The 10,636-nt window shown below is 38.9% G+C and overlaps 1 long non-coding RNA gene across 2 annotated transcripts; it reads right to left on the reverse strand.

Moving 5' to 3' along the window:
• Positions 1-8,116: 8,116 nt before the first annotated feature.
• Positions 8,117-10,434, reverse strand: LOC138813041 (uncharacterized). Of its 2 annotated transcripts, none has more exons than XR_011367700.1 (3): positions 10,312-10,434; positions 9,928-10,059; positions 8,117-8,268 (listed from the first exon to the last, which is right to left on the reverse strand). It is a non-coding gene; the product is annotated as an uncharacterized lncRNA (long non-coding RNA). The 2 variants fall into 2 exon arrangements; XR_011367699.1 differs by having other exon boundaries at positions 9,928-10,120.
• Between the last annotated feature and the right edge of the window lie 202 nt (positions 10,435-10,636).

Here is a 10,636-nt window from a genome sequence, read left to right on the forward strand (position 1 = left end):
ATTTTTTTTCAAATTCTACCAATAATTCTTAATCATAAGGGGCACTTAATTAGCAGTCACAGTCTCAAACTCCTAAATTCCTCAGTGAGCTGTGGGAGAGAAACCACAGTGAGTGTTAGGGGTCCTCCAGTCTAACTTCTTCGCCAGGGAGGAGTGCTTCTATGCTAGGCCTCCAAATTGAACAACGAATGCTTCTTATACCTCAGATTACATGTCCAAGCTATACATACCAAAGAAAGCAAAGAACAAGACATTAGTCTGACTTGGGAACAACAAAGATCACAAACATAAATTATAAGGAAACAGAAATGAAATTTTCCTTTACTCATATAATACAATAAAAAGAGCTACTTTTCTTATTATCACTTAATTGTGGTTATATGTACTTAGTACTAGCTTCTTGAAAGTCCCCAAACACTCTTTGACATGAACTCAGTAGTTCCGTTGGTATCAGATTGAGATTTTTTGAGAAAAACACTTTTTTAATTTTTATATTTCTAAAAATCTATTTTATATTAGAGATGCTGTACAGAGGGGTTACATTTACATGAGTTAGTTACATTTCTCATTGAACATTGTTACCCACTTCAGTTTTCTTCTCCTTTTGTCCCTTCCCCCATTGCCCCTCTCCCACCATTACATTGTAAAGTTAATTTCCGCTATAGTGTCCTGTGGGTATCATTGTTGCAATGGTTCACCTTTTGTACTTCTTTCAGCATTTTGGTATTTCTCTTCCCTTTCCCCAATCAAATAAATGAATATACTGGATGCAGGGTACCAGAATCAAAGACAGTAATTTCCATGGATAAAACCAATAGGAAAAGAAAAATGACATAAAGTAAGAAGAAAGAACTAGCTGCGGTACATTGGCTACATCAAGCTTGACAATTAAACAAAAGAAGACCTGCTGTTTCTATGTCTTGGCGTTCATTTCAAATAGCATCATTTTGTATGGTCATATATATGTTCATAACTCCTGAGCTATTATGACCCACTTTAAGGAGTAACAGGCTAATGCTATTCATTGCAAATGAGGGAAATCATAGAGCTCATGTTGCTTTTGGCCTGGCTTGCTTCACTTAATATGATTTTTTTCCAAGTCTTTCCATTTTCTTACAAAAGGGACTGTCTCATTCTTTCTGATAGAAGCATAAAATTCCATTGTGTAAATATACCACATTTTCTTGATTCTTTCATCTATTGAGTCAATTGTGTTGGATCTGTATCTTAGCTATGGTAAACAATGATGAAATGAACATAGTTGTGCTGGTAGCTTATTGTGCCTTAGTTTGAGATCATTTGGATAAATGCTGAGGAGTAGGATTGTTGGATCTGTAGTAGGAAGACCCCTACTCAAGCAGGCCAGACCACCTATTCGTCCAGAGTGACAGAGCCCACAGCAACAAAGTTGTTAACAAAGAAGCGACTTTATTAAGAAGGCTCCTATACTGACTGGTTGGGCCGCAGCACAGGAGTGGGAGCTGGTACTGTGACCCCTAGGGGCCCATGTACTTTGGTTTTTAAAGGCAAAATTCAGGAGGCCAAACCTGGTCATGCAGGTAACCAATGAGATTGACACACATACAAAAGATTGCACAGTTATACTAGATAACATGGAGGTGGCCAATGAGGTTAGTTTGTCACATAATGGCTGTTTAAACCCGCCTATAACTTTTGGTTTAAATGACTCACTAATTCAGTGGGTAAGGTGAAGTACGCGCAAAAAGCGGAGTTTACGGTAAGAATACACAAAGGAGGAGTTTAGTGGAGTTTACCATAAGCACGTGAATAAGGTACAGTTTACGGTAAGCTCGGTAAGCTCGAGATGTTGCCAGTAGGAGCCAGTTTACAATCTATCTGTTTTATTGGTCAGTCTGTAACAGAACAATCAAGGTGACTTAGGTTGTTAAGGGGAGGGAACATAGGGCAATTCTGTCCATTCCAGGAACTGGGCTGGTTGGAACCAAGTTCTAGTAAACCTTGATTAAAGGTTTTTCCTCTTCTAAAATCCCTAAAACAAAGGCGAAGCCATGAAAGAAACTGTACCAGCTCAAGTCTCCTCTTAGGACATACTTCAGATCTTAGGGGAGTTCTAGGTTTAGTCTGCTGAGGAACCTCCATCCTGCCTTCCAGAGTGTTTGAACCAGCTTACATTCCTACCATCAGTTTAGTGTGTTTCCATTTAGCCACATCCACCTCCACATCTGTTATTTGCTCTCTTGATAATGGCCATTCTAACTGGGGTAAGGGGCATCAAAATGTGGTTTTGGCTTTGATTTGCATTTCTTATATGACCAGTGATGCTGAGCATCCCCCTTCTCTTTCTGAGAAGCCACACTATTACAGGTTTGTAGTGTCTCAACAGAGGCATAGAAAATTATAATATTGTATGCTTTTTGTTGTACATTCACTTCATTTGGCGCTTCCAATGACTCTTAAACTTATAGTAAAGGTTTATACTATTTCCCTTACTGAAAAAAAAAACACTGATTTTCAAAAAATATAGGAAAAAGTCCCTTTGTCAGGGGTCCAGGGAATACTAAGGAAGATTCTTTACTGGGAAATTTTATTTGGTTGCTTGTTTGTTACATCACTTAAACACATGTTGAATTTGGGGTTTCCCCACCAAAGCTTCAACAAACCAGAAACTATGTTACCTCATTGGATTTTGCTACAAAAGTTACAAAATATTTTGACATATATTTGATTTGGTGTTTTGGTTTTTTTTTTACTTTTGGAGGGCTAGTGGGCCAGTACTCAGGCTTGAACTGAGGGTCTGGAGCTCTTGCTTAGGTTATTTTACTCAATGCTGTCACTGTGCCACTCGAACCACACTGCACTTCTGGTTTTTTGCTACTTAATTGAATATAAGAATCTTGAGGATTTATTAGCTTGGGTTGGCATCAAATTGTGATCCTCAGATCCTACCTTCCTGAACATCTAAGATTACAAGAATGAGCCGGAACCTGGATATATTGTGCTCCCTATGAAACCTAAACAATGGCACAGAATTCTGAAGCATGTGTGTATGGTTACGTATTTAAAAATTAGTTAGAAAAATATAGACCTTTATGTGTATGTGTGAATGTGCTGAGGGAAATGAGGATGTATCTGCTGATTTTGAGGAAAGATTTAACCTAGGGCTTTTCACAGATTTAGCTACACTGTACAGAAAGCTTGAGACTAAAAGTGAGGTAAATGATGTCATTATTCCATTTATCTACATCCCTTGCTAACATATGCATATACTGTGGTGTTGTCATGAGTATTTTGTGTATGGGAGCCAGTACTGGGGCTTGAATTCAGGACCTAGATACTGTCCCTTAGCATTTCATGCGATTCTAATACTCTACCATTTGAAGCACAGCTCAGCTTTCTTCATTTACTGTTTAATTGGAGATAGAAGTCTTTTTTGCTGTTGTCTTTGAACTGAGTTTCTCATATCTCAGGGTCCTGAGTAGCTAGTTTTACAGGCCTGAGCTTCCAGTGTTTTAGCTTTTCATTATTACTTTCACAAGCTACATGCTCAAACACATTCCTTGCATTCAAAAATTTCACTGTTCAGGCTGACTGACAAGTTGTGAGGAAACATGGTGGAGTGAATAAGTTACCAAATGGGCCTCTAGCCCCATTAACATCATTCTTGTCAGTAACTTTCCTTTAAGTGAGTGAGTAAGTACATATTTCCACTTTCACTCTGACATTTTAACTGGAACTTATGAAATGTTTTTGATATAACTTTTAAATGTTATCTCCCAAACAGGAGATATTATTTGAATGTTTTGATAATATTTAAGATGGGGGTGGTCTTGTGTGTCTGGATGTCTGTGGACAGAGGCCATCCAGCTGGGCTTCAGGCACAGAACTGATGCTTCCTGTCTGCTGGTTGCAGAGAGGAAGGTTTTCTTCCTGGTCAGGCTTTGAATTGAGATCCTTTCATCTTAAACTTCAAAGTAGCTAGGATAACAAGCATGAACCACCACCAACTGGCTTGTTTTAGAAGCATTAATTGTTTTTCATTCATTGCTTTTTTCCTGGAAGGTTGATCTAGACAGGCTGCTTGTACCTCATGATAAGGTGATTTGAATAATACCCCTTGCCTCTGGCATTTCTGAAACCCATTTCCTCAGTCAAATGAATTTGTTGTAAAGCCAATAGCATTTTCCTTCTTAGATGTTAGGTAGCTTATTTAAATCTCTTATACTTTCATTTGACAAAGCAATCAGGAAGTTTCTGTAAAACCCTACTTCTTGAGAGCATTATAGTTAGAAGGTATAATGTGCACACTTTCATATAGTCTCGCCTTTTATAAACATATGTTACACGATTGGGTGGAAGAATGACTATTGAAATAACTTGATAACCACTGTAGAATTTTTAAGCTTTAATGCTTATTAACTCAGAGGAGGATTAAAAACATTCAGAATAGTAGAATGTGGCTATTACTCATTTGATGTATGTGGAAAGATGATCAGAATTCTGATTAATAAAATATATCTTCAAATTTCCAGTGGTAGAATGCTATGCTAACTAGGAGGAGACAGTGTAGATGCCAGGGCTTTGAAAGCTGGTAATGCAGCAAAATATCAGGGGCGAACATTTGCTAAGGATACAATTTCCAAGGCTTATACCAAATATATTGAATTAGAATGCTAAGTGATGAATGACAGCACCAAATTTTATTTGTTGGCTTCTTTGTTTTGGAAGTCCTGGGATTTGGACCTAGGGCCTGGGTGCTGTCCTTTAGTTTTTTCCTGAAGGCTAGTGCTCTACCAGTTGAACCACAACTTCATGTCCATATTTCTGGTAGTTAATTGGAAATAAGTCTTACCAAATTTCCTCCTTGGACTTGCTTCAAACCTGATCCTCAGATATCAGCCAAATGAGTAACTAGGATTCCAGTTGTGAGCCACCAGAGCCCAGGTAGAATAACATTTTAAAAGTATTCTTTACTGAATCAGATGTGTCTGACTACTATTGTAGCACTTTGGTTCCAGTGGGTTGTTAGATTTAAACTAAAATCAGAACTTTTCTTCTTGTAACCGGCAGCATCCAATATCTATCTAATTTATACCTATCTTCATTTTGGATCTTTTTCTTCTTTGTACCTTTCCATTCTTAATTCACAAGCAAGCATGTCAGTGCTGTTTTCATTTTCTGAAGCAAATCAGTTCCATTCCCATCAATGGGCGATGTATTTGCTGTCCTTACTGTCTGGAGTACCTGCTCCTAGATAATTACCTGGATGTTGGCTCTCATAACAACATCCCCAATATGAAGTTGTTGCCACAAAATCACCAATTTCATGTCTCTGATTTATAGAAATTATCATTATGATTTCTGGTTTTCTTTACGTCATGAAATTGCTGAGGAGAGAGCCACATTCACTTCTGTTTCTCCAACACCTGTAATAGTGCCTAGTCCTTAGTGCTCAGGGGCCTTACATGGAGATCAGCCTTCCCCAGCTCAATTTATCCTAGCTTCCGGTCAGGACAGCTGTTCAAGCTGAAGGTTAGTGGCTAGTATTCATTCCCTCTCATTCTTTGTGCCTTTTGCTGTTGTTGAGCCAACTTTAGGGCAAAATCAGTGCCTGAGACCTATTTGCTGCTATGGCAAAGATGGCTATGAAATCATAGAAGTTATGACCATTGTATTGTGAAGGTGTGTGAGGACACCAACCCCCACACAATTTCCCCAAAATATGTGTCTCCTTTGCCCAGGAGTGCATTCAACAATTCAACAACCAAACTATCACCCAGTTCTTGATAAACTCAGAGTATGTTTCCATTTCCTTTAAAAAAATTCAAGACATGCCTTTGATGATTTGTCAATGAATTACTGAAATAGAGTATATAATTTTATGTATTTGTAAGTCTTTGACCATCTATCTTGAGCCCTTGCCATATTTCTATGTGTTTGCATCTTGTGAAGGGAAATAATGTTTAATTCAGTATGATCAGAGACTACAGTTTGGAACCTTTTGGAGGGAATGCCAACTTTCCATCTGATGTTCTACAAATTGCCATGTTGGTACAGGAACTGTGTAGACTGTCATAAGATAAGAGGCTTGTCCTGATTTCTACTGACTTTCCTCTGGGGTCAGGGGGTGTGATCCCACTGCCTATGTGTTTATTTGCTACACTGGAGGGACCAGACCTCCTCTGAAAATCTACGACTTGGTTGTAAGAGATACTAAATCTCATAACCCAGCTTCCCACATCACTAGGATTACAGGACTGAGTCTCATGGACTCAACTTTTTTATACATACTATATTCAATTTCATTACATTCACTTTCATTTTATTCACATAATAGACAGATATATACAAATATATGTATATGTTTATTCATCTATTTATAATCTGTGTTATATATAGAAACACACAAATATATTCTTATAATTATAATCAAATTATATCACTACTTTCCCCAATAATATTTACACTAATATTTTGTGCAAAAAAATCAAGTTTAAAATTTAAATGCCATTGTAGTTGGAAAAATCATATTCAGTCTTATATACTATGTAATATACTATATATAACATCAAGAATATAACATGTATTTACATATAACTGATTTAAATGTGGAGGATTTTTTCTTCCTGATTTTGTATTTGTTCATCTATGTAAACCTTCTTTTTCCTATTATGGCTTTTGCTTTCCATTATACATATTTTCTATATATTTTCAGCCCTAAGTAGACTTTTTTATAATATTGGAGCCAAATTTTTCTTCCATATTTGTCCAAAGCACAATGAAGTTGTTTTCAAATTCGAACTCACTGTTGGAAGAGAGCCCACATACCACTATAAGTATTGTGGCATTTGTCGCATTTGACAGGATAGCCTTCTAGGACATCTGATCTTCTATGTACTAGACCTTTTATAGCCACCTTATGACCCCATGCAGGCATGGCCTGGCTTCCTTGCCACTCCCTGTGCATTTAACATTTCCCATTATATCCAGTAGGCTCTCTAATACAGCCCCCTGTCTCTCTGTGTTCCCCCCCAGAACACATATGCACAATGTTTCAGATTGTAGGATTAAAAAGAAATATATTTAGGATTCATGAATTTTAGAATATGTCAAAAACATTATTTTAATAAAGTTAAAAAATAAATAGGGTGAACCTTTTACATCAGGACATAAAGAAAAAAAAAGGATTGTCTCAGGAAAAGGAGAAGGAATCAGAAAATCTCCCACAGAGTCCTCAAAGAGATCTACTTCCTCATTAAAGACAGGATTTTCTTCCTGAGTCCAGGTAGAGACAGATTCTAATTTCTCAATTGGAAATTGAATCCCCTGCAAGAGGTCAGATTGGTCTGGGTATTGTGAGGAAAGATTCCCTTTCCTCAACTGAATCTAGATTTTGGACCTCACTCATTGGTTTTCCTGAACATAGACTGGGGTCATTTTCCATTAGCACACATTTACCCTGCACACCAAGAAGTGTTTTTTTGACTGGCTTGGTGGCGATCTAGTTGGATTGTGAACATCAATGGAAGACATTCTGGATTGTCTTCATCCTTGGTGTTATGTGCAGGTACACCTGCATCACATGTGGGGTTCAGAACCAGTGGGATGTCCACAGGACTCAAAACCTACTTGGGCCTTTCTACAAATTGAAAAAAAATCCTCTATGTTCACATGCTTTCTGGAGATCTTCCAATCTCAATCAGTCACCATTGACGACATCAATGATGGGTTCTTTATCTGGAGCTCTGCAGGAGCTGCTTTACGGTGATGCAAACCTGAGAATGTAAATAGGTACAGAAATCTTAGAGTAGACCCTAGAAGTTAAGGTGTGACTAAACTTCTGAGGATTTAATGGGAGAAGCTGTAGAATTTGAGGTTGGATTGAACACTGATTAGAATGTAGGGTGTTTCAAATGAGTGGCTACTTCCAAGTTCTTTCAAAAGGAGAACAGATTATACCTGGCATAGAATATCCATAAAAGGACATTTTGCCAAACTGAGGAGTACTAAGGTCTCATGACCAATTGGGCCCATCCCTAGAGACCCAGGTTCCATCCCTCCTCACGAGCCCTGAGGCATCTAAACAAGTTCTTCCTCTTTTTCTTGGTATCATGGGTCATGGATTCCTCCAGCTGGTCCAGAAGAATATATAAGCAGAAGAGCAGGTCTGAAGAGACCATGTTGATCTTGACATTCTGTGTAAGTTCTTTCAGGGTGTCATGGTTCTTAGGCACATAGAAATCATCAGGGTAGAAGTCCATCCACATAGGGAGGATAGAATAAACAATGCTGTGGGAAGATTAGTGAAAAGGAAAATGAGAGCCCACCCTCTCCATCCTGAACCTTGTACTATAGACTCTTTCTGGCAAGACTTGCATGTTGGGAAGTGGGAAGAGACTCCTGCAAGCAGGATGCTCCTCACAACCCACTTCTAGAAATTTCTCAAATATAATCTTAAAAATTTCTCCCTGTGATAAGAAGAGAAAGTTGTTTCCCCAATGGATCTGACTTGTTATATACAGCCCTCCCTGGCATCCATGAGAATCCAAAACTACAACCACATCCACAACTGTGTAATCTGCTATCCGCTGATGTGCCAAACCTCAACCCTCTGATGAAAATAACAACTGGTGTGCAAAGAAGAAAATTGACTTTGATTCAGAAACGTCAAAGGTACCAAGTTTCAAAGGACAAAATTTCTCTTTGTGCCAATGTCCACTTACTTTTTCACTTGTTCATCTTCCTCCCAGTTATGGTAGAAAGATCTGTACCAATGGGAGAAAGAAGTTAACTCTTTGCTTCTCCTTTTCTGAACAGGACACACATGGGACTGTCTAAGTCACAAATGGTAATGTAAACATGAAATGTCATGTCAAAACCAGCTTTACAATGTCGGTGGGGGGGGAGGGGGGTATAATTGGGTGGGGGAGGGGGAGGCTGGGAAGGGAGGTGAAGGGTAAACAAAGGAGGAGGCTGCAATGCTTGGTAAGAAATGTATGCATTATCCTGCCCATGTAATTGTAGCCCCTCTGTACAGTATGTTCTCAAATAAAATAAAATAATATTAAAAAATAAAAAATAAAAAAATGAATAAAAACTTTTAAAAAAAGTGAAGATATGTCTATACAATTTCATGGAAATACTGTGAGTGTGCTTATATACATCTTTCCAAATAACTGCGGAATGGCTCATGCCTCTAACCCTAGCAATCAGGAAGGTGAGATCTGAGGATCAGATTGAAATCAGTTTGAACCCAGTCTAGTTTGTAAAATCTAAAGACACATCTTCATTTAACCAGCCAAAGGCCAGAACTAGACTTGGGGCTCAATTGTTAGAGTGCTACGAATGTTACAGAACTCAGGCCCCAAATTCAAATTCAAGTTTCATCCTTTCTTCTGTCTATATTCCTTCAAAGGCCTCCAAGATAGTGATTTCCTAGATGAGGGTGGAGGTTGGATGAGACCGGCTCATTCTTTTAATCCTATTCTTTCAGCAAGAAAATCATTAAGGCTCCACTAGCTTATGAGGCAAATGAAATGTTCTGGCAGCCCAGTCCTAAGGAATTAGTCGAAGACTGCTCTTCTTTGTCTCAAGCCAAGCTCCTTTGATAAGACCCCAGTGATACAGTCTCAGAGAGGTACCAATTATTCCAATATTCTGGAGGGGGTCTCATCAGTCTTGGGTTTGAAGGAGGAAATCTCACTTTTTTTTGTCAGTCGTGGGGCTTGAACTCTGGGTTTGGATGTTATCCCTCAGCCTTCAACTCAATGTGAGCACTCTACCAGTTGAGCCACAGCACCACTTCCGGTTTTCTAGTGGTTTACTGGAGATGAGTCACATGGACTTTCCTGTCCAGGCTGGCTTTGAACCTTGATCCTCAGATCTCAGCATCCTGAGTAGCTAGGATTACAGGTGTGGGCCACCGGCACCCGGCTAAGGAATACTCACTTTTTAAACAGAATATCCAGCAACTGCTCTATTGTCCCCGCTTTCTATAGTGGTGGAGGAAGTTTCCAACATAGAAGAGATCAGCTTTCTGGTAGGCAGGGACCAGGTCCATTTCCAGAATTTCCAGCAAACCTGAGTCCAGGCACCATATATTATAAGGCATATTCAGGGTTTGGGCTGACTCATTGTCACACTGGGGTTGTAAAAAAGAATGGATCTTTGAAACATGGAAATGGGAGTACACTTAAATTGAGTAATTGTAATAGAGTGGATTGAAAACTACACAGTAAATATTTTCTCAGTCTACTCATATAAAAGCACACAAGAAGAAGGTTCTAGTGTGGGCTAGGATGAGATTAAATAGGTTTCCTGTCATAGTTTTACCTTGCCGGAGTTGCCTTGGTTTCTTCTTATAACAAGGCCTGAGACATTGGTTTCGTGGTTTAGCACTGATCCATTGTCTGCAGCATCGAGTGAGGCACACACCACTCATGCCTGAGACCTGAATCTCTTGAAGTTTGAAAACAATACAGGAGCATCTTTCTTGTTCCTGAGCCACAGGCCAAGTGAGCTGGCTTGAGTTGACTTTTAGTTATAGTTGCTTGGCTCTCAGAGTTCCATATTCTATTCCATTATGAGGGAGGTAGAGTCATATCTCAGAGCCTAATCATCTAAGCTGCTTGCTCACATAAGACCATCCCAAAGACAA

Source organism: Dipodomys merriami, unplaced genomic scaffold (genome assembly GCF_024711535.1).
Source record: "Dipodomys merriami isolate MVZ:Mamm:240054 unplaced genomic scaffold, mDipMer1.0.p SCAF_58, whole genome shotgun sequence".
In the NCBI taxonomy this organism is placed as follows: Eukaryota; Metazoa; Chordata; class Mammalia; order Rodentia; family Heteromyidae; genus Dipodomys; species Dipodomys merriami.